At 38.5% G+C, this 24,592-nt stretch overlaps 1 pseudogene; it reads right to left on the reverse strand.

The window, feature by feature from the left end:
* The window catches only part of LOC109384546 (peptidyl-prolyl cis-trans isomerase D pseudogene), a 49,746-nt pseudogene that overhangs the window by 6,725 nt on the left and 18,429 nt on the right, over positions 1–24,592 (reverse strand).

The following is a 24,592-nucleotide window of genomic DNA, read 5'->3' on the forward strand; positions in this document are numbered from 1 at the left end:
AAAAAAATAAGTAAATAAATAAATAAATAAATAAAAATAAATAAACAAAAACACTCATGAAAAAAATCAAAGAAGATCTAAATAAATGGGGAGATATTTTATGTCCATGGATAGGAAAACTTAATGTTGTTAAGAGGGCAGTCTTTACCCCAATTGATCTATAGACTCAAAACAATCCAAATCCTCAGCAAGTTACTTTGTGACACCAACAAACTGGAAAGGCAAAAGATCAGAAGAGCTAGCACAATATTAAAGAAGAACAAAGTAGGAGGACTGACACTACCTAACTTCAAGATTCTTCGCAGAGCTACAGTAATCAAGATAGTGTGGTATTGGCAAAAGAATAGACTAATAAAACAATGGAACAGAATAGAGCGCTCAGAAATAAACCCATACAAAAATAGCCAAATGATCTTTGACAAATGAGCAAAGGCAATTTAATGGAGAAAGAATAGTCATTTCAACAAATGGTGCTGAAATAACTGAACATCCACATTTTAAAAAAATGAATGTAGACTCTGACCTTTATTACACCTTTCACAAAAATAACTCAAAATGGATCCTAAATGTAAAATGCAAAACTATGCAATTTCTCTTTCTCCTTCTCCTCCTCCTCCTCCTCCTCCTCCTCCTCCTTCTTCTTCTTCTTCTTCGTCTTCTTCTTCTTCTTCTTCTTCTTCTTCTTCTTCTTCTTCTTCTTCTTCTTCTTCTTCTTCTTCTTCTTCTTCATGACCAAGTATTTATTGAAATTAATCCAAACTGGTGGCATACAAATTACTAAAGATAGAATGCTGAATTTGCTTATAGGCAGGCCATCAGATACTGTTCGTGGGTCAAGCCTTATAATGAACTTCAAGGAAATACAACTATTCAGTTTGAAATGAGGAACTTCACCCAAGCAAGTACATATTGTAAACCTTCTGACCTTGGGTTTGTGGGGAGGGGAATGGCAAGTAACTAAAATGATACTTGTCAGATTTTAGGAATACTGTTATTTAGAAATAGTCTTCAAAAGAAACAATAGCCTGTTTTAACAGGGATAAGTATGGAATGAAAATATTTAATGCCCCTATTCTCTTAAAAATCCCTTTATTCTTAAGTAGCAAATAATTTAATTTTCAACTCATTTCTACCTTCTTTTTGCTGGAAATACGCATAAATGAAACACCAAAACAAGTGACTTCAGGGAACAAATCTTAGAGTCAAAACAATTTCACTACCATTTGAAACAATAAAACACAATTTAGACAAAGTGGCTCTCAAATATAATACATTTTTTAAAAAATCCTAAACATTTGGGTAAAACTGGGAGGTAACTGTTTAGGTAGAAGTAACTTCTGAACCAGTCCAACACAAATATCCGTTGGGCAATATTTTAAAGTAAAGGCTTACTATCCCCAAAAGTGTTGGTTTTATTACTATAGTCACAGATTAGTCTAAAAGCAAGGCTTGCCTTGCTGTCACTTACACTTACCTACCCGAAGCCCAGCACTTTCTCAAGGGGCACTGCCACTCAGGCTACCTTTAGTAATGGGTACTGAGATTTTCTAGATGTCTATATTAACTGCTTGTTCTGTGGTTTTATTTAGGGCTTGTTCATTGAAATAATATTCTCATTCAGCTTGATTCCTAATTTTTGTTCCCTTGTGTTGTAAAAGTGATGACTAATGTTAAAACCATACAATTTCTTGATGATAACATAGGAGAAAAATCTAGGTGATGTGGGCTTCATGATCCATGAATGAAAAAATAGCGAAATTTGGCTGCATTGAGTTAAAAACTTCTACTTTTCAAAAGACACTGCTAGAAGAATGGAAAATGAAGACACATACGGGGAGAAAATGTTTGTAAAACACATATCTGATAGAGGACTCGTATCCAACACATACAAAAACTCATAAAACTTAATAGTAAGAAAATATACAACCCAATTAAAAAGTGAACCAAAGATCTGAACACACAACTTGTCTAAGAAGACATATAGATGGCAAACAAGCATATGAAAATATGCTCAATGTAATATGTTTTAGGGAAATGCAAATTTATATAAGGAAATTTACATTTAAATGAGATACCACTACACACTTAAAATGGCTAAAATCCAAAACACTGACCACATCACATGCTAACAATGAAGCGGAGCAGTAGGAACACTTATTCATTGCTGGTAGGAATACAGGTGGGTACAACTGTGTCTGAAGACAGTTTATCAGATTCTTACAAAACTAAACATGGTTTTACCATACAATCCAGCAACCATGCTCTCAGGTATTTACCCAAATGAGTTGAAAACACGTTCACACCAAAATCTGCACATGAATATTTACAGAAACTTTCTTCATAATGGCCAAGAATTGGAAGCCACGGAGACTCACCAATAGGTAAAATGATCAACAACTATGGTATATCCAGACAATGGAAGTTTATTCAGAGCTAAAGATAAATGAGCTATCAAGCTACCACAAGACATCAAACGCATATTTAAAGAATACCTTCATTCACATTGCTAAGTGGAAAAAAAAAACAATCTGAAAAGGTTTCATATTCTATGATTCTCTAACTACATGACATCCTGAAAAAGGCAAAACCATGGAGACAGTAAAAAGATCAGTGGTTGCCAGGGATTGGGGGAGGAGGGGAGGGATGCGTAGGTGGGGCATAGGAGATTTTTAGAGCAGTGAAATTATTCTGTATGATTCTCTACCGGTGGATACATGACATTATGCATTAAGCAAAACTCATAGAACTTTACAACACGAAGTGTGAACCCTAATGTAACCCATGAACTTTATTAAAGAAGAATGTGTCAGTATTGGTTCATCAATTGCAACAAATGTACCAAGCCAATACAAGATATCAGTAATAAGGGAAACTGTGGTTTTGCTGGTAGAGGAAGAGGAGAAAATGGGAACTCTTCTACTTTCTGTTTAACTTTTCTGTAAGCTTAAGACTCTTCTAAGGAATCAAATCTATGAATTACAAGAGGAAAAAAGGGATACCCTTCCAAAGTCAAGTTTTCACATCTTCCTTAATAAAGCAAAAGCTTAAGTATGTAGGAATGAGCCTTGATGAAACATCTTTTTGACTGAAAAGAAAAATGATATTTGGATATTTTTCCAACATCAAAGTTAGTTGGGAGATTCTGAAAAGCCACAGATCCTTAAGATTTCCTATTTCTAGAAAGGAAAGACATAAGAGAAAAGAGAATAGTTAACCTTTGAAAATTAATGGTAATACTACTTCCTGTTCCGAACACAGGATTTCAACATCTTTTTTCACCTGCAAGATGTACATGAATAAACCAAAGAAAGATGTTTATTAAGAAGCTGCCTTGCCCACCTCCTATCCCCCATCCCAGACCACACCAATATGTTAGCATACTTAGAGCATATTGTATCATCATTAATTCAATACATATAGTGTCCATTCTATTATGGGCCAGACATTTCCTTTTTGTTTAATCTGTAGGTTTGTGTGCCATCGTAGAGCATAAGCTCCTTATGGACAGGAACACTATATTTCGGCAGCCCCAGAATCGAGGATGGTGCCCAGCACACAAAATCAATCATCTCTTGAGCACTGGCCATATTCTAAGCACTATGCTAAGCATTTTTAGATATGCTCTTTCATTCAAGCACTATGACAGCCCTGTGAGGTGGGAACTGTGGTGATCATATTATGGAACAGTAACTTAATGATCAAAAAGGTAAAAATACAAAGTTGTAAAATAAGCAATCGGTGGAACCAAGATTGTAGACCATACTACTCCTTTATGTTGACTCAAATTGTGATAACTGTGTGTCAGGAACTGCTCAAAGCTATGGAAGGCGTGTGTGGTGAGGAGAAAAGCATAGTTCATCTTCTTAGGGCATCAATTTTATAATGGAGAAAAGCTGAGTAATATAACTACATGTGTGTGTTTCTGGAAATGTTATGCATTTGACTGGAAAAAATTCAAATACAGCAAATGAGCAAAGCAAACAGTTTTCCTGGCTTCCCTTGCCTCTTCCTTCTCTAGAAGGACTTCCTGCTACCAATTAACTTGTGTGTCTGTCCAGAGATATTCAATTAGCATACCAAAAGATCTGTTTTGTATTCTTTCCTTTTTGTACAAATGATAGACAAGTATACATTTACTTTGTCTACCTGTTGAATTTATTTCATGTAACAATATTATTTGGAGATTATCTGATCAATTCATATATATCTAATATTGTCAGTGTTTATAATAAGCAGATGTACAACGAAGTAGAGTGCAAAATGAAAAGAATTTTATAATAAAATTAATATAACAATAATATCTATAAATAATGATCTTTTAAATTTGACTACAAATAAAATTGGGTTTCTTCTAGGCAGGTGAGCAAAGAGACATTTAACATCTAGAAAGACAAACTTTTATATTATAGTTTGCTTTGGGAAAACTCTACCATGTCAATTTCCTTATCTGTTTGTGAAAGCTATCAACCAGGAATGAATTACAAACAGAGAAAATCGCCTTCTACCTGTATTCATTCTGCTAACCAGTTAAAATTTTTTTTCTTTCCTTTGTCCGTCCTCTCTTTAGAACAACTACTTTAATTTTGCATATCATACATCTTTTTTTTTTTTAGCTGCAAGGACATGACACCTCTTTGTTGTAAATAACTAGTCATTTCAAAAGCCAATTCAAACCAGCTTAGCGTCATTTGATTTTTAAGTGAAGAGTGAGAAGTACACTATGAATCTAAGCATTCTATACTAGGAGTTTAAAGAATTCACTTGCTGGATTTTGAGCATTTATAGTTGTGATATGAATTAACATTATGTAAATATTCTTTATTTGGGGCTAAAATTCAGATTTGCTCATATATCTGTGGAGAAGAAACATCTTCAAGTTTTGTATACAGTCTGCTGACGTTCTGCCAAAACCCTGCTAAAAGATAAGCTCTTCCTTTTCCAGAATTTCTGTGCCTCTCCATCCAACTTTGTTTCAATGATACAAGGAAAACTTTGTTGTTTTTTTTCGTATAATAATACAGGCAGTCAGATGATGGAGGGTAGGTGACAGAACCTCAAAATAAATCTTAGGATAGAAGAGCTTGCTTTTATAAACTGTTTGTGTGACATAGTAATTCCCTCCAAAACAACTGTGGTTTCTATCAGGAAAAAAACACTTCCAGGACATTAAAAATGCCTGTGAACCTGGCATTTAAAAGGTATTTTTTTTCCTCTAGATCAGCGGTTCTCAACCTTCCTAATGCCGCGACCCCTTAATACAGTTCCTCATGCTGTGGTGACCCCCAACCATAAAATTATTTTCGTTGCTACTCTATAACTGTAATTTTGCTACTATTATGAATCATAATGTAAATATCTTTTTGTTTTCCGATGGTCTTAGGCGACCCCTGTGAAAGGGTCGTTCGACCCCCAAAGGAGTCACGACCCACAGGTTGAGAACCGCTGCCCTAGATGTTAATTTCCAATGCGTGTTGTATCTTTTTTTATTCAGAGAGGTAAAAATACGCATTTTTAAATGAAAAACTGTGATAGAAAAATTAAAACAGAAAGAAAAGAAGGACCTTACACTGCTTAATATTTATCCTAGCTTGGTTTTCTTTCCATGTGTACTAAGACACTAACAACTCATATTTTCCAAATTTTGGGTGGTTAATGTTTTCCCTTTGATTTTTTTGTGGGTAATGCAGAAACGTTAGCTGTTTGGCTCTTATATTGGAAACCTTATAAAGACTCCTTTTGTTAAGTGTGTCAGAACTTGCCTATGAAGAACCAGAGACAGTCACAAGCAGTTGATTAATTTTATACCTGGACTTGCAAAGACAGGTTAGCTACTCTCTCCTGTGTGAATGTAAATTACATGGCAATATGGCAATACCAAGCAAGCCAAAGTTTCGCAGCATTATCTTATTATCAGGGCTCATGATATTAAACATGTACGCTGTGCCAAGATTTGGGGTAAATCTTGGGAATTATGTACATTGTCTACCATTACTTCAACAAACACCCTCTGGTCTTGACCCTCACCTCCACTCCCCCCCTTTGTCCACTCTTCTGGGATTGTAAGGGACAAAAGAAAAGCAATTCAGTGAGTTGTTAAGTTTTTGTATTTGGACAGATTAAGTGTCTGGATATGTGAACTGACTGTTCCCGCTATAACTCCCCTTGTGCCCAGGCAGCGGAACATCTGTGATCCTTGCTGCATGGACATTTTCCAAGCCCTTTGCTGACCCTGTTGGCGATATCTGTGGCAATTAGGTTCAGGGACAAGAGTTTATCTCAAGGTATGTTGCTACTGGTACTACACTGATACTTCCTATTGGAACAAAGACAAATCCCAGAGCTTGGCTATCCTAGGATCTGCAGAAGGAAATATTAATAGCTGAGAAGATGATGTGGTGGGAAAACAGGTGTCCATTCCAAAACACTATCATGTTGGCGTGGTGGTAGATACATATGTACATCCATATTTCAAAACACATTGAACTCACATAAAATGCGTTTATTTTATTGTATATAAATTACAACTCAATAAAATTGATTAGAAATGATACTGTCATAAAGAGGCTAACCACCTGTGCACTGTGCCACTCTTTTAGTTTCTGACCCTTTCCTTGGTATCATCCCACCAGGCTACCTTTCAACTACCTATGTTGTCTATACCTGAGCCTCTGGTTGTTCATCTTGGCTCCTGGATCCCAACTCCATTTTTCAGAGCTTTACACACCTTGTTCTCACTACTTCAACTAGGAGAATATGTATAGCAGCTGATCGTCAGCTGGCATAAAAGAGAAGTCAGGATAGAATAGCTGAATGAATTCCCCCTGCTCCAAAATGTGCGGGGAAAATGAAATAGCCAGACACACATGTTAAGAGCTAGCTCTTTGCTCCTTCCTGCTCAACCTAGGGCATTAGCAAAATATGTGTGTCATTGACTATAAGGCAGATATATGAGACATAAGGCGGTTTTCATATTGCATGTGGGCTTTCACAGGTATATTCTTAAATGACCTAAGGACTTGGAAACTACCCCAGGAAGACTGAAACATGAATATTGGTTCAATATGGAGAAGAAATGTTCCAGTGGAGCCTTCTACCTAAAGATATATCAGCCAAGGAAGGCAGCAGATGTGTGTCCTGTAAGCTTGAAAGAACAGATTACTTTTATTTTTTAACATTTATATTGCTTTTATGCCTAATGTTTCAGTAGAAAACAAGCTCTATTGTGGCAGTAATTTGTCTGTCTTGTTAAATGCTGCATTTTCAGTGCCTTGAATAGTGCTAACCACAGAAAAACAACTCAATAAATACAATTTTGTTGGTCTCCTAAAAACTGGGCTCCATGGGCATTAGTGTGTAAAAGCTCTGGAAATAAGGAATGGTGTGAATAAATATCATACAGCTTACTTAGAGGCCCAGTGAATAAGCACGGTGAGCAACTGTTCATGTTGACTAATCTCTGAAAAGGAAGACATAACATCCCTGAGAGCACTCTTCCATGACATGGTGAAATAAGTATTATTATGTATGGATCAGAATTTTGGGTTCCTGACCTTTTATACCATCCACAATCTAAATAACCTCCCCTTCTTTGGGACTCAGTTTCCTCATCTTAAAAATGAAGGATTTGACCTATATCACCTCCAAAGTCTCTTCTAGCTCTAAAATTTTGTGACAAACCTCTAAAATAATTTATCTCACACAGCCTTTAAAGGAATAAGACTGGGAAACAGAATAAATATCATAACTTAGTAGATGGACAATTAAAGTCAAAGACCAAATTCTAACTAATTATAAAAATAAGGGGGCCGTCCGAGTGGCTTAGTTGGTTAAGAGTTGGCTTGGGAGCGTGAGCTCTGAGCAGCAGGACCACTGGTTCGGATACCACATGGGCCAGTGATGCTGCACCCTCTACAGCTAAGATGGTGAACAACAGCTCAACCTGGAGCTGGGCTGCAGTGAGTGGCCAGCGACAGCGTAGGCTGCAGTGGGGCTGCAGTGGGCTGCCATGAGCTACTGTGAGTGGCCGGCAGCCAGCGTGAGCTGCCAAGAGCTGCTGTGAGCAGCCGTCAAATGGCCAGCGACTGACTGCCTCAGCTGGGAAGAGCCCAATGATCATAATACCATCTTGGGCCAGTGAAGTGACGTCCTCCACAACTAGAGTGAAGAACCAAAGAACAGCAACTTGTCTGTTCCTTTTCCCCGATTCCCCAATAAAATCTTTATTCTTTTTTTTTTTTTTTTTTGGGCTAGGGACAGGTTTAGGATTAGGGTTAGGATTAGGGGCAGGGTTAGGATTAAGGTTAGGGTGAAGAACAGGGTTAGGGTTAGTCTTAGGGTTAGGGACAGGGTGAAAGTTAGGGTTAGGTTTATGGACAGGGTTAATGTTAAGGTTAGGGACAGGGTTAGGGTTGGGGTTAGGGTTAGAGACAGGTTTAGGGTTATGGTTAGGTTTAGGGTTAGGATTAGGGTTAGAGTTAGGGATAGCATTAGGGTTAGGGTTAGGCTTAGGTTATGGTTAGGGTTAGGGATAGGGTTAGGGTAAAGGTTAATGCTCCCCAATAAAATCTTTAAAAAAAAAGAAGAAGAATCCTTCACATATGATGAACAGTACATTCTAATACAGCCAAAGCACTTTCACATCTATCACCTCATTTGATATTCAAAGCCACTTTGTAAAACTTTTTAATACAGTGCACAGCCTAAGAAATAGGTTCACACATGAGATCACACAGAAAGCTACTAACAGAGATACGACTAGAATCTAAATTTCCAAAATCCTAGTTTTAGTTTCTTTCATATATATATATATATATATATATATATATATATATATATATATATATATATATATTTAAGTTGCCCAGCAAAATCTTTTACTCTTTTTTTTTTTTTGGGGGGGGGGAGAATGTAATAGGGAATGGCATTCTACGTTGGCTAAAACTGAGATTCTACTACAGCTATCAGGCAGAGATAGGCAACTTCCTTTCTACTTGCATCCATTTGCACTTTTTCCATTTGATTTGATTTCTACAGATGCTGATAAGTCTTTTGGGAAAATAGTTGGGATAGTGTCAATTACTGGATTTCAGCATATATAAACACCTATAGATTACGAAGAACTCAATTGGAGCACATTACAATAAAAGGACAGCTGAATCACAAAGGCAGTTATCTATAGGGAGAAAGCCTGGTGTGGATTGGATTTAGCAACATAAACTAAGGGATTGAAGAGAGCAGTTCTGCATTTTTCTTTTCTTTCTTTCTTTTTTTTTTTTTTCCACATTAGAGTTTAAGAATGCTGCTGTGAGGCCCTCTGACAGTACAATACTGGGGAGGAAACTGTTTCCCTTTCACTTTGAAGCTCACTGCTATTGTATTACTACACCCAGCAAAGGTTGAAAGCACTGGTATCTAGAGTAGTTGGCAAGGATCTGGTATAAAACATGAACATGGCAGAGGCAAGCAACAGCATTTACGTACATCTCCTGCTGACGTTTAACCACAGCACAGCCCCAGCATGGCAGAGGCCAGCCATAGTAAGGAAATTGATGACCTGCACTAATTAGTTAATCATATGAGATACTCCTCGGGGACTCTCAGAAATAATTTGGGGAATCGGAATTCCTACCTAAACAAGTGGGAACTTCTACTAACAAAATGTCATGCAAGATTATGAGACAACAAGTTTTTCCCCTGGATTTTGACTCAAACCATGCTGTTCTAGCTTGTTTTCTGGTTAGAAGTTTGACTTCTTAAACTATCTGAAAAATTCTTAGGCTTATTCTCAGTGAGTAATCTATTGATTTCAGTTAACTCCTGCATGCTATGAAATCATTTTCTCATTTGATTTAAATAAAAATTGATTTAAAATATTTTCAGTTTTTCAGTGAAGGCTGCTAAATTTGCGTACTTACCATAATTTTACTTGAAGTTGAAATGATAATTCATTAAGTCTAAAAAATTCAAACCATAGTATGTAAGTTGTTTTTTCTTGGGTTTTCTGATCTCCTTTGCTAAATCTGTCTCCTTTGCTTTCTGGAAAATGAATTACCATATCAAAAAGGTTTACAAATCTTGTTAAACCATTTCCACCATGAGCTATCTAGCTTCTGTTTGTAGACAAAGCCTCCGATACGGATCCTTATCAATGCTAAATTTTCTGGAAAGGTAGTCATATATGCTATGTGACTTTGTTTTATTCATGGTTCTAATTATAATTGTGAGATAAAGCACTTCACTAATATTTTTGGCAACCAGATGATTTCAACACACAATGCAGTTTATTGCAAGAACTTCAGGACATACTGCCTTTGGGTGGGCTTTATAAATCTTTATGTCTTCCACTTGTGCAATTGGCTCTATCAGAGGCACAGGGCACCCTAATTCTCCAGTGGTACTTGTATTCTATCAAACCAAAATTTTACAGCAGCAAAAAATAGATGCTCTACTCTAGTCAATTCCTGAAGCATTTGCAAATGTCCCTTCTTACAATTATAATCATAAAAATAGCAATAGTTGCCATTAGAAGGGCCTTATTGTCAATAACTACGTTTCATCAGTCTGAATAGAAATTTTGTTTCCTTTTAATGTACCAATTAACTGCTTTGCAATGTTAACTGACAACTCATAGATACGTCTTTGAATTGAATCATTGTGCAATGGCAGTTCTTTAAAAATTCTGGATCTTACTGCATCACTATTGAAATTGCAGTCTCTATAGTCCTATGACAGTCTCAGCAACTGTATGAGCACTACCAAGTTTTGCAATGATTTCTACAATTTTATAAGGCCTAATCATTCCATTGTCATTTGTCTGCATGTTCTTCTTAACAAAGGAAGTAGCAGTGTTACACAGCACAAAAATCTATTTTAAAATTTTGAAATATTCTGCACATTTACTGCTTTATCAGCATGTTTCCTTTTTAAGTGATGCAAAAGACTTAATGGTTTCATAGCTGGAAAAGAACTATCACAATATATGACACATAGACTGTCTTGAGTTGAATGGCTTTCAATAAAACCATAGGTTGATACTCAGTAACATATTGTTGACATTTTTTCTTTTTAGTATTCAACATAATTAATGATAGGTTGAAGGACTTTTGTAGGAATTTTGTATAACGAAATAATAAAATGAAAACCATGTTTACTTATTTCTCAAAGTCAAAGTCACACACATAAGCACTGAGGATCAAACAGACAACATCAGCAAGGTAGCAAATGGTAGTCAGTAGGTACACACGGTCCACTCATGCCATTGACTTCAAGATAGAGAAATCCATTGAGAGAAAATATGCCAATCATAGTCATTATTCACCATAGTTTTGTAGCACTCATCTAATATGCTTTTTGTGTATTTTTCATGAAATTAATGTCAATGCTGTTCACGACCAAGAAAATCCAATAAGAGAAATGACATATTAAGGAATACAGTTTTGTCAAGTAGGATTGAGCTTTGGAGAACAACAAACCATTGCAATGGCTAAGAGTTTTTTCCACCCAAGAGTCAATTTTTGCCCTCTTGTGGGCAATATTGCCCTCATTTAAAGTACATTTATTGGAGGTATTTGTGGTGGGAAAAGACATCATTTGTAGTTCATGGCAAGTCCCAAAAGGAACTAATAATGTAGACCTCTGGGGTTCTGGCATAAGGCTATACCTTCTGCTACAAGAACTGTAAGCCATTCAAAACCACTCAGTGGGCTATTGGGCAACAGGAGGGACAGAATATATGACTACGAGACACCAAGTAGCCATTTGACTAGTGCTGCCCTTTATATCATCACTTTCAGCGACTCATTTGAGAAATCTGCTTCTCATCTCTGCTTTGGGCATTGTGGGTCTGGAGGCCCTGTTATCAGAGGACATAATGAGAGAAAAGCTTCAGCTTTTCACGTTGTCACTTTGGGCTCTTTGTGTGCCAAGAGACCAGCAGACACGAAGAGAAGTCATGGTTCTGGCTATAGTAAGTGCCCCTAATCGTCAGGAGGAGGTAGAGCTACTGCTCCATAGTAGGGACAGAAAGAATATGTTTGACACTGTGGTGACCCACTGAAGCCACTCTTGGTTTTCCCATGACTTCTTGTTAACAGTGAGTGGACACCATCAACAGCCACCACCTGCGGAGGACAATGTTAACCAGAGGCTCAGACTCCTCAGAGAGGAGGGTCTGGGTTACCCTACCAGGCAAGCTGCCTAGATTAACAGGGGTGCTTAATGAGGGTGGAGGAGATAATGAGAATCAGTTATGGCTCTAAGATCAATTGCAGCAGCAGGAGCTGTACTTCATCACACTAACCTTCCTAAGTCATTCAGAAAACATTTCCCAACCAAACTCCTAGAGAAGCTACTCTGTACGAAACAAGTGGATTGCACTGTCAGATGGTGGGCTTTAGTGGATTCTATGGTGCTCGACTCAGATCCTCAGCCCCCAAGTCTGGCTTATCCAACACCAACTGCTGGGAATATCAACTAACAGTTTACAGCTGTGTCTCTCATGGGCATTGTCCTCAGCCACAGAGAATGGCCTTGCTACATGCCGTAGCTTCCCCGATGGAGTGGCCTGTAGCCAACGCCTGGCTGACGTGGGTGTACAAAGTCACAGCCCTATTGCCTCAGTTCAAGGCAACTCTGAAAGGCCATCTCAGTTCCAGAGCATGCTGTTGGATTAGCTGAAGTCTTAGCTGTAAATGCATTGTGGCCTGGCTTCCTCTGCCCAATTCTAGTTTCTTCTCTTCTTTGTAGGTCTGTTTCCTTAAGAGGTCTCCCCAGTAAGTCTTCTGCATGCAACATTTGGTTTCAGACTATGTTTCCAGGAAGCCCAATGAGACACTACCTGGAATGTAACCAGAAATTTCCTAACGAACTAAACCTAGCAGTTGCCATCAGCTGCAACCAGGTGGCCAAAATTGCAAACCTTGCTTAACCTTATTATTGTTGTTGTGGACTTCAGATAAAACAAATATCTATTGGTTCATGCATATTTTAAGAAAAAAAATATTTTGTAGTTTACGTGAATAAACACAACAAATATTTGTAGAACAGTAGCAGAGCTTTGTGGAAAAGTATACAGTCATGCATCATTTAACAATGGGTACATGATCTGAGAAATGCATGGTTTGGCAATTTCATCGTTGTGTGAACAACAGAGAGTGCACTTACACAAACCTAGATGGTCCAGCCTACTAATCCTCTAGGCTGTATGGTGTAGCCTACTGCTCCTAGGCTGTAAGCCTGTGCAGCATGTGACTGTACTGAATACTGTGTTATTTGTGTATAATAACACAAATATTATATATGTTTATAATATAATACACATTATTATATTGTGTATTCAATATAATACACAATAGTGAATTGTGTTTTATTGTGTATTCAAACCTATCTAAATATAGAAAGGTACAATAAAAATAAAATATAAAATATAAAAAAACGGTACACTTGTATAAGACACTTACCATGCATGGAGCTGGCAGGACTGGATGTTGCTCTGGGTGAGTCAGTGAGTGAGTGGTGAGTGACTGTGAAGGCCTTGGACATGACTGCACACTACCATAGACATTATAAACACTGTACACCTAGGCTACACTAAATTTATTAAAAAGTTTTCTTTCTTCAATAATAAATTAACCTTAGCTTACTGTACCTTTTTTACATTATAAACTCCTTAATTTTTAAAACTGTTTTATAATAACACTTAGCTTAAAACAGTGTACAGCTGTACAAAAATATTTATTTCTTTATATCCTTATTCCATATTAATAGCTGTGAGTAATGCATTGTGCTACAATGTTGCAATGGCTATGATCTTACCATGGCTACTACATTATGATGGCTATGACTTTACCACAGCTACAATGTCACTAGATGGTAGGTGATAGAAAATTTTCAGCTCTATTATAAACTTATGGGATCACTGCTGTCATATATGCTGTCCGCTGTTGACTGAAAAGTCATTATGAAGTGCATGGCTGTAAATGTTTATTACTAAGTAGAAAGTTGATTGATTTTTAGGGGGCAATACAGTGAGGTGATGGAGGTAAAGGGGCAGAAAGGAACTATTCTCCTTTCATCCATTTCATGAATGTTGTTTTTAAAATAATGGCTTTGGTTACTGATGGCTGAGAGAAAAGTGCTCCTTGCTTAAGTGAAAAATGAGATTTCCCCTAGAGTTATAGTCTTAAGACAGTGTCTTAGCATTGAACACTTCTGCTAATGTTTAAATTTAAGGCTCTTTGGTTTATAATTCATTCTTTAAAAATGAGCTTTTCAACTTTCTACCTGATAATTATCCACAAATGCATATATAAATATGCATTTATAGAAGGATTGACCTAAACCCAATCTGACTTCAATTATAATCTGTATTGTTTAGGAAGGAGGTCTGATTCCTGAAGGTCACATGCACTGAAATGGATTCTTAGCACAGAGCAGTTTTATGTCATGCTAAGTGGAAGCCATGTTAAGAAATTCTTTGAATACCTCTTAAGAAAATATCTTTAAAACCACTTCCCTGAGACCAAAGTATCCAGCACATTGCATGGCACAGTAAAAACCCTTCACATATATTACCCATGAGAATTGAGACCCGTCTGATTGTGGTCTAGTGCTTTGGTTTACAGACGAGCATTGTGAGGAATAAGGAGATTATTTCTATCAACTGTCACTCCTTTAAGCAGAGTACCCTATACTTATGATTGATATTTGTAAAAATAATCCTCAGGCAATGAAAACCTTAAGAAAGATTAAATTATATTATGGATAATTTAGTATAGTATTGATTACATTCTACCATACAGTCATCTAATTCCATGAAAACTGGTAAACATGCACAGTATACATGGAACCTCTATTAAGCCGGTGGTTCCATCCTCTCACCTTGCTGTTTGGGTTGCCTCCTTTTCATCCCTATCAGCAACTGTCCTTGCCAACATTTCACAGAGAAACTAGAGATAGATGGACAAGAATTCACTGTGCTTCTTACATCTCCCTTCTTAACAAATTCACCTGCCCCTGCTTCTAGCCTCATCTCTTTGGCTCTGGGGAAGAGATATATCTCCTGCTGCCAGCAGCTAATCTCTGCTCTTCATCACCTGTTCTTTCTTAAGGGCTCTGGAAACACCATTTACCTCCTCTCTCACCTGTATTTTTAACCTCCACTCTGATTCTTTCAGATGTCTCCCATCTCAAAAAGGGATTCTTTCAATAGTTCCTTCTCGCTGTCACCTGATATTGCTTGCCCTTCACAGCCAAATTTTCTTAAAAGATTAGTCAACACTCATTGTCTTCCTGCTCACTGCTTATTCCCACTGTCTTCTCTCATCACTCCAGAAACTCTCTTTACCTAGGTTTTAAATTGCTTAGTTCAATAAATGATTTAGTGTTCTTTTATCACTTTACTGATCTGCAGAATTTGACACTGTTAATTGCTTCCTCCTTCTGGAAACACTTCCCTTGATTTTTCAAATACCACCCTTTGTTGGTTTTCCATCTGCCTCTTGAGTTTGCATCTTCTTTGTTTTATTTCATTCTGTTCTCTTTTTCTTTTTTTAAAAAAAAAACATTGTTCATTTTTTTAGCACTTCTTTTTTTGACATACAATATTATTTTATATTACTCTCAGGTGTACAGCATAGTGGTTAGGCATTTATATAACTTATGAAGTGATCCCCCCTGGCACTATACATAGTTATTACCATATCATTGACTATATTCCCTATGATTTACTTTACATCCCCATGACTATTTTATGATTACCAATTTGCATTTCTTAACCCCTTTACCTTTTTTACCCTGTCCCCAATGCCCTCCCATCTATTACCCCTGTAGATTTAATACCCATCTGACACCATACCTAGTTATTACAATATTATTGATTATATTCCTTATGTTATATCCTACATCACCATGACTACTGTGCAGCAACAAATTTATACTTCTTAATCCCATCCCCTTTCTCACCTGCCGCCAATCCCCCTCCCATCTGGCAACCATCAAAATGTTCTCTGTATCTTGGAGTTTGTTTCTATTTTGTTTGTTTGTTTTGTTTTTTTTTAGAATCCACTTAAAAGTGAAATCATATGACATTTGTCTTTTGCTGTCTGACTTACTACATTAAAGACAATACCCTCCAGGTCCATCCATGTTGTCATAGGTGGCAAGATTTCATTCTTTTTTATGGTTGAGTAATATTCCATTATATATATGTACCATCCCTTCTTTATCTATTCATCCATTCAGGGACACCCAGGTTGCCTTTATGTCTTGACTTATGTAAAAAATGCTGCAACAGACATATGGATGAACACGTCCCCTTTAAGTACCATTTTGGGTTTCTTCATATAAATACCCAGGAGTGGGATTACTAAGTTTTTCTTTGTCTCTCACTATAGATTTTGTTTTAAAGTCTATTTTGTCTGATATAAGTATTGCTTTGTTTGTTTCCATTATCATGTAATATCTTTTCCCATCCCTTTACTTTCAGTCTCTGTGTGTCTTTCAATCTGAAGTGAGTCTCTTGTAGGCAGTACATGTAAGGGTCTTGTTTTCTTATCTATTCAGCCACCCTATTTTTTTATTGGAGCATTTAATCCATTTACATTGAAAGTAATTATTAATAGGTATGTAGTTATTGCCATTTTATTGTCCATATTTTTTATTTATTTTTTTGTCTTAAAGAAGTCCCTCTAAGATTCCTTGTAATACTGGTTTGGTGGTGATGAACTCTTTTAGCTTTTTCTTGTCTGAGAAGCTCTTTATCTGTCCTTCAATTCTAAATGACCGCTTTGCTGGGTAGAGTAATCTTAGTTGTAGTTCCTTGCTTTTCATCACTAAATATTTTATGCCAGTCTCTTCTGGCCTGCAAAACTTCTGTTGAGAAATCAGCTGACAATCTTATGGGAGCTCTCTTGTAGGTAACTAATTGTTTTTCTCTTGCTGCTTCTAAGATTCTTGTTGTCTTTAACCTTTGATATTTTAATTATGATGTGTCTTGGTGTAGGCCTCTTCGGGTTCATTTTCTTTGGGACTCTCTGTGCTTTCTGGGTTTGATAATCTATTAATATTTTCTTTGCCAGGTTAGGGAAGTTTTCTGTCATTATTTCTTCAAATAGGTTTTCAATTCCTTGCTCTTTCTCTTTTCCTTCTGGTACCTCTATAATGCGAATGTTGGTAGGCTTGAGATTGTTCCAGAGGCCCCTTAAACTCTTGTCATTTTTTTTTTTTTTTGCTGTTTTGATTGGGTGTTTTCTGCTACCTTATCTTCTAAATCACTGATTTGATCCTCTGTTTCATCTAATCTACTGTTGATTCCCTGTAATGCATTCTTCATTTCTGTTATTGTATTTATTTCTGACTGGTTCTTTATTGTTTTCTATCTCCATGTTTATGTTTCCTATCTCTTTGTTGAAGTTCTTTCTGAAATCATTGAGCATCCTTATAACCAGTGTTTTGAACTCTGTGTCTGGTAGATTGCTTGTCTCCATTTTGTTTAGTTTTTTTCTGGAGCTTTATTTTGTTCTTTTATTTACAACGTGTTTCTTTTTCTCCTCATCTTGGCTGCCTCCCTGTTGGGTTTTATATATTTGGTAGGGCTATTATGTCTCCTGGTCGTAGTATAGTGGCCTTATGTATTAGGTGTGTTATGGGGCTCAGTGGCACAGTCTTCCTGGTCACCTGAGCTGTGCACTTGTGTGGGTTGTGTGTGCCCTCCTGTTATAGTTGAGCCTATAGTTGAGATTGAGAAGAATTGACCCTCAGGCTCATTGGTTGTGAGAACTGGCCGTGACCACAGTGGAGGAGTTGTGGTAAAGGGGCTGACCCTACAGAGCAGGATCTGACTCAGCAGGGCTCTGGTGCCTGCCCAATTTGCCCATTGGGTGTATCATCCTTGGAGGCAGCTGGGTGATACTCCAGTTCATTTTGAAGCTGACCACTGGGAATGCCAGCCCCAGGGCCACTTGGGAGGAGACCCACTGCAGATCAAGTTCAGCTGCATCCTGTGCCCAACCTGGGACCACCTGGCAGGAACCACAAAGCAATCTGCAGGTGGCTGCCACCTGTACCATGCTTGGAAGTTCCTCAAGAGGCCAAGCTGTGAACCAAAGCCAGCTGTCACTAGTGCCTGGCTTAGGACTGCTCAGCCAGAGGTATGGGACATGCTCAAGCAAGATGCTGCTTGTTTGGGTTCTGGGAACTTTTGAGAGACCCTAGGAAAGTCTGCAGAATGAGCCAAGGCAGGTGGTTTATATGAAAAAGCCATGGGAAGTGGTTTGGGTGTGCCTGAAAGTCGGGTGGGGCAGGGTCTCAGAATCACCAGGGCATGGAGAGTGAATGTTTTCAGCCAGGTTGATGGACACTCAGATATGGCGGCCGCTTGTGTCTGCATGCTGGAAAGGGGTGGGGAGGGGGGCAGGGCTCAACAAAGAAACAATAGCTTCTACCAGCTCCTCCATGCAGAAGAAAGCAGTCCCTTGTCCTGAAACCAGACAACTCAGTTATCCCCATATGTCCCTGTCACCTCTCCAGCTGCTGCCCCAGTGATGGAGCTCAGAGCCATTGATTCCATCTGTAAGTCCATGCATGCTCCCTATAAGAAAAGCACCTGGGACTCCAGCTGCCCTTCGTCTTACTCAGCCACAATCTCCGCTGGTTTTCGCAACCAGAAATTATGAGGACTTCTCTCCCTGGCACTGGAACCCTGGGCTGGGGAAATGGATGGGGCGCTGTGACCCCTTGCTCCTTTGGGGGGGACCTCCGCAGCCAAAATATCACTCCTGATTTTTAATGGTCACACACAGGTGTGGGACCAGCTCTTTTCGACTATCTGCCCCTCCTACCAGTCTCCAGGTGGCTTTTTCTGTATGCCCGTAGTTGTGGGGCTTGGGTTCAGCAAGATTTCAGGAGATTCTCAATGATGGTTGTTCTGTAGATTAGTTGTAATTTTGTTGTGGCCGTGAGAGAAAGTGAGCACAGCATTCACCCAGTCTACCATTTTGACCGGAACTCTATTCTATTTTTCTTTATTGTTTTCATCCTCTTCTCACTTTTTCTCCTCAATGTTTTATTATGAAAAATTTTAAGTTAGAGAAAAGTTGAAGGAATTGTGCAATGAGCATCCATATAACCTCCCTTTCTCGCTTGACCTTCTTGTTCCAATACACACTCCTACCCCATGTATTCAGTTTAGACCATTTCTGAGTTCACACACATATAGTCCAAATAAACATTCTTACCTTGACAGCCAAGAGGCAGCTCAAACCCAATATGGTGAAATTAAACTTATAATTCCAGATTCACCCTTTATTTTTCCCTTTACCTTATCAGTGAGTCACCATGTCCTGTCAATTTCATTTCTTTATATCTCTTCACCCTGCCCAAGTTCAGGCCATAATAAACATTTGTCTCAACTGCTCTTCCTACAGTCAGCCTTGCTCCCTCATCTTTAACTCACTCCCCACACAGGTGCCAGTGTCATTTGTAAATGCAAGCATGATCACATGGATTTCTTGTTTAATGTCTTTTAGGAATTTCAGTTTAAGCTCTTAACCCTTTAGAAAGGCCCTTCGTTATCCCTAGTTTGCCTCATTTTCACTATCTTTCTTCTTAAACTTTATAAATCAGGCTTTATAAAGCTACCTAAAATTCCCAGAATATGTCTTTGTGTACATATGATGCTAACTTTTCTCACTGGTATGCTTTCCTTAATTTTTTCACCTACTTTTTGTCCTTCCAACTTCTGACAATTTTTCCAAGTTGTCCTTCAAAAGGGAGTTTAGATGCTATCTTCCCCAAGATAAAACTCCCTCAACCTCTCGTTCCTACCATTCTACCACCCCCAGGTCTGGGGATAGGACACCTTCCTGTAGCACCTTGTGCTTATGAGTTAATTGAATCATTTAACAAAGATTTAAAGCCCTGCAATGTGCTAAACTCTGTTAGGTGATGGGAATAGAGCAGCAAATGAAATAGAGCTTCAAAGAATTTACACAGTATTTGAGGATTTAGGTCAGGAAAGGGACTTTTGATAAAGTGTACTTAGCTCTTGAAAGAAGTAGATATAAGATACTCTGGGGATACTTAGAAGGGACACAAGCCCAGACTTGGAGAAGGAGTTACGGCTCCTTGGAGGAAGAATCATCTAAGATATGGAGGAAAACTAGGAATAAGCTAGGGGAAGGGAATAGGTAAAGTAGGGTGTGGCTGGGGAAGAGGAAGGAGAGAGGGAATGTGATTCAGGGTGCTGTTAGTGAAAGCCTGGCTCATTCAGGGTAGGGAGTGTCCCCAGTGCATGGCCCAGTGTCCGACAGAGAGAAGGCACTCCTTGAACATTTATTAAATGAATAAATGTATGAATGAATGAGACTGGAGAAGAAGGGGCCAGGTTAGAAGGGCCTCATCTAAAAAGGAGTTTAGATTTTATTCTGAGGACATGCCAGAAATACTTAATAGAAGAAAGATTTTAAACAAGAGCTTGGTATAATTAGATTTCTATTTTATAAAGATCATTCTGGACAAAATGAATTGAAAGTAGAGCAAGAGTCAAGTCTAGCAGGAGATCAGTTAAGAGGCTGGTATAGTCATTGATGTCAGAGATGATGGTGACCTGATAAAGGAAGTGTGGTTGGAATGGAGAACAACTGTTTTGAGATTAAGGGGACAGAGGTCAAACAACTTGGTGACTGTCAGAATGAGAACAAGAAAGTAATTAAGGATAACATTCAAGTTTTTGACCTGGGCAATTGTTGGCAGCAGTTGTTGAGGTAGGAAACAGAGGAGGATGAAGAGGTTTCTGGGCATAAATTTGGACAGTAAATGAGATGAAGAGTTCAATTTTGAACATTTTGAGTGAGTTTGAGGCAGGAATTGGTCTTGAGCCTGTTGCCCACAGATTACTTTCCTTGCTCTGTCCCTGTTTGTTGTGTGTCACCAGGAGCTGACTTGCTGGCTCTGGTTTCCAGGCTCCCATGTCAGCTGGCTTCTGGCTTGATTTGGGCAATAAGGAGGCACTGGCAAGGGGTTAGATAGAGCACAAGAGGAGGGAAAAGCCAGGCTGTGGCTCCTCTTCCCTTCCCACCTCTGGCAGTGTCTCCAGCAGCAGCTGCTTCTGCTCTGCGGCCCTAGCACTTTCCTGGAGGCCCACACCTTGTGTTCTGGTGACACAATCACCTTCCTTTGTCCCTCCAGTCTGGAACAGGTAGGGTAGTGGCTTCCTGCTGTTGCCTGACTCAGAACCTCCTGTTTGGCCTCTCAGCTTTTCTCTACCCTGTGTAGCATTCAACTCTGTTTTAAATACTTACAGTGGGTTCTGTTTTTCTGAGGAACCTCCAAGTGGAGATATCCCAAATGCAGCTGAGTATGTGGAAGAGAGATATGGGCCAAGAATCATCAACACATCAATAATGAGTTTCTATCATAGCACTTCATTCCCTAGGGAGCAATTGTCTCCTTACTTATCTGTCTTGCACCAACCAGCCTGAGAGATCCTTAAATGCAGAAAGACTATCTTATCTCTGTCCATGGTTTCTGGGCCAACTCAATACCTGGCACAAAATAGGTACTCAATAATATTTGTTTATTGAAAGAAGAAATGAATGCATAAACCCTATGCATTATTTTCAGATGATATTAATTGGCAGATACGTTTTTACAATAAAGCAGGACTCAACCTGGAGAGTTCAATCCGAATTAATAAGAAATGTGAATCACTAAACATTTGCTAGCATATGCACTTTTATTGACCTCAGATTTGTCCTGATATGAATAAATGAACAGCAATAAGATGCGCTAGTTGTTAAGTCATTTATTGAACAGATAAGAATGATTCGAAACCATTGCAGTTGTGTATACAGGCTATTGCTAAATAAACTGAAGATAGTAGGTTTGTTTAAATGGGTTAAACATTCCTCCAAATCCTCTAATCTTAGATACACAATAAATTTCCCTGGAAATGATCTGCAGAGGTAACCTCAGCCAGGGTCCACATTACCAACGCTGAGCTGTAGCTGAATAAATTGGTTATTATAAACAGGGCATTACAAAGTGCAGATGTTGACTTTGGCCCAGAGGAGAGACAAGTCTGTCCTGGAGAGCTAAGAATCTTTGCTCCTGTCCCCAGCGGGAGGGTCCATGCTGGGCTCCAGGGGCTGTGCTTACCTTGTGTGCTGCTGGATCTGTGGCCCGGAGGGTAGGAATGATGCCAGTGATGGCTTCAGTGCGTCCTCTGTCTTCTGGTGGGTGGTTGAGAAATATTTTCTCCTGCTACCTATATTGTGATAATGGGATTTGTAAGAAATATGTATTTGGTCACTTAGATGATCAAAATATATTTTTCATATATATTTGATCTTCATCCACAATTCCTGGCTCATATCTCCCCAAACTCTAAGAATTTCGTAAGTGCTGAGAGTGAGGAGTGGGGGGGGGGGGAAGGTATCTTTTGTTATGTTAATAAAGCGACTTTGGGAAAGCACCAATGGGTGGGGGTTGGTTGCCAAAGGAACCAAACTTGGAATAGAGGCTTGGAACTTTTTCTTTTTGTATTTTATAAGACTTTTATAAAGAGTGAACCCTTATCAGCATTCCTAAATTGTAAACATTAGGGAACTAAAGTATCAAAGGATACACATTAAGGATTATATATAACAAACAAAACCTCTTTAATTTTCTTATTGCCTTTATACAATAGATGTATAATATTTAAGCAAAACTGAATTATTTATTAAGCAAAATTTTTGCATACAGTGTTCTTTCTGTGCCTTTATCTTTTGTTTGACTTTCAGCAGTTCTACCTGGATAGCTTTATCTTCTGGTGCTATCTCCTGAGGTTTCTTAAAATCAATCAATGCTTGATAGTCTTCTTTTAATCCTTGCTATCTTTAAGCTCTTCAGTACAGTGCTTTGGTATTTGATGGGTCTGTTTCAAGAGCCTCCAAATAACTGTCGATTGGTCCCTGCCAATTTGACATCTTCAGTTTCCTAGCACCAATCTTCAATATGCAGCTTAAAGCTACAGGTTGCAGCTTCAATCTATCTGCTTTCTCAGTAACACCCTTTGAACCTTCCACATGTCTTCAAACTTCTGTGTATTTTTTTAATGGATATCTTCCCAGTTCTGAGATTTGAAAAAAGTATTTCCAATGTTTTTTAAGTCTTCTGTTATTAATAATATTTTATCTACATCTTTTAAATCTATGTCTGTATCCTCAGGAAATCTGGATGACTGTTCTCAGAACCATCTTTTGGAATATTCCCCATCATCTCCTCTTTGTGTTCTCCGCATTCTGCAATAACACACAATTTGGCAGGTTTTTCACCTTTCACTTCTACATTTTCCAGAATTTTTGCCACATCCAGTCCTTTAATTACTTGGCCAAATACCACATTTCCTATCCAAATGAGGAGTTGGAACAGTTGTGATAAGAACTGAGAACTGCTTGTATTGCAGCCTGCATTTGCCACGCTCAATAAATCTCCCTGGTCATGCTTACAATAGAATTTTTCATCTTCAAATTTTTCACCATAAATACTTTCTCTACCTTTCCCATTCTGATTTGAGATGTCTCCACCCTGAATCACAAAATTCTTAATAATTCCATGGAAAAGGCATCCTTTGAAAAGGAGAGGTTTCCCAGTGGTGGGTCCAATGCCTTTTTCTCCTGTACACAATACATGAAAATTTTCTGCAGTTTGGGGTACAATCTCTGCAAACAATTCTAAGACAATTTGACCAACTCGCTGGCCTCCTACATCCATGTTAAAGAAGACTCGGGGGTTACTGAGGTTGGAGGGCTTAGCTTGGGGGAATGAATGTGATATTTTGACTTGCAGACACGTTTGGGAGCAGGCTGAGCCCAGGATTAAGAACTTTCAATCCTGCCCCCGATTTCTGGGAAGGGCAGAGGGTCTGGATATTCAATCAATCGCCAATGACCAGTGATTTAATCAATCATGGCTATGTAATAAAGCCTCCACAGTGAGAAGATGGCCATCTATGGACCAGGAAGTGGGTTTTCACCAAATACCAAATCAGCCGGCACCTTGATCTTGGACTTCCTAGCCTTCAGAACTGTGAGAAATATAATTGTTGTTTATAGATCACCTAACCTATTGCATTCTGTTATAGCAGTCCACAAACAGGCTAAGGCATATTTATATTTGATAGTGTCTTCATATTACACATACTGCTCAGTAGCTGACTTTTTTCATGCAAAAATATGTCATGAACAGTCTTCTATGTCACTTTTTATGGTTGTATGGTATCTCATTTTATAAATTCACCAGAATTTATTTAACCAGCCTCCCACAGTGAAACATTTGGGTTAGCTCCAATTTTTCATTTTTCAGGCATATGATGAACCATTAGAAACTGTTTTGTTTTTGTTTTTTAAAGATTTTTATTGGGGAATTGGGGGGAAGGGAACAGTGCTGGGGAATTGTTGGAAGGGGAACAGACAAGTTGCTGTTGTTTTGTTCTTCAGTCTAGTTGTGGAGGACGTTGCTTCACTGGCCCAAGATGGCACCATCATTGCGCTCTTCCCGGGCGAGGCAGATCAGTCGCCAGCTTCTGGACAGCCACTCACTGCGGCTGCTGGCC

This window comes from Hipposideros armiger, unplaced genomic scaffold, assembly GCF_001890085.2.
Source record: "Hipposideros armiger isolate ML-2016 unplaced genomic scaffold, ASM189008v1 scaffold_5, whole genome shotgun sequence".
Taxonomy (NCBI): Eukaryota; Metazoa; Chordata; class Mammalia; order Chiroptera; family Hipposideridae; genus Hipposideros; species Hipposideros armiger.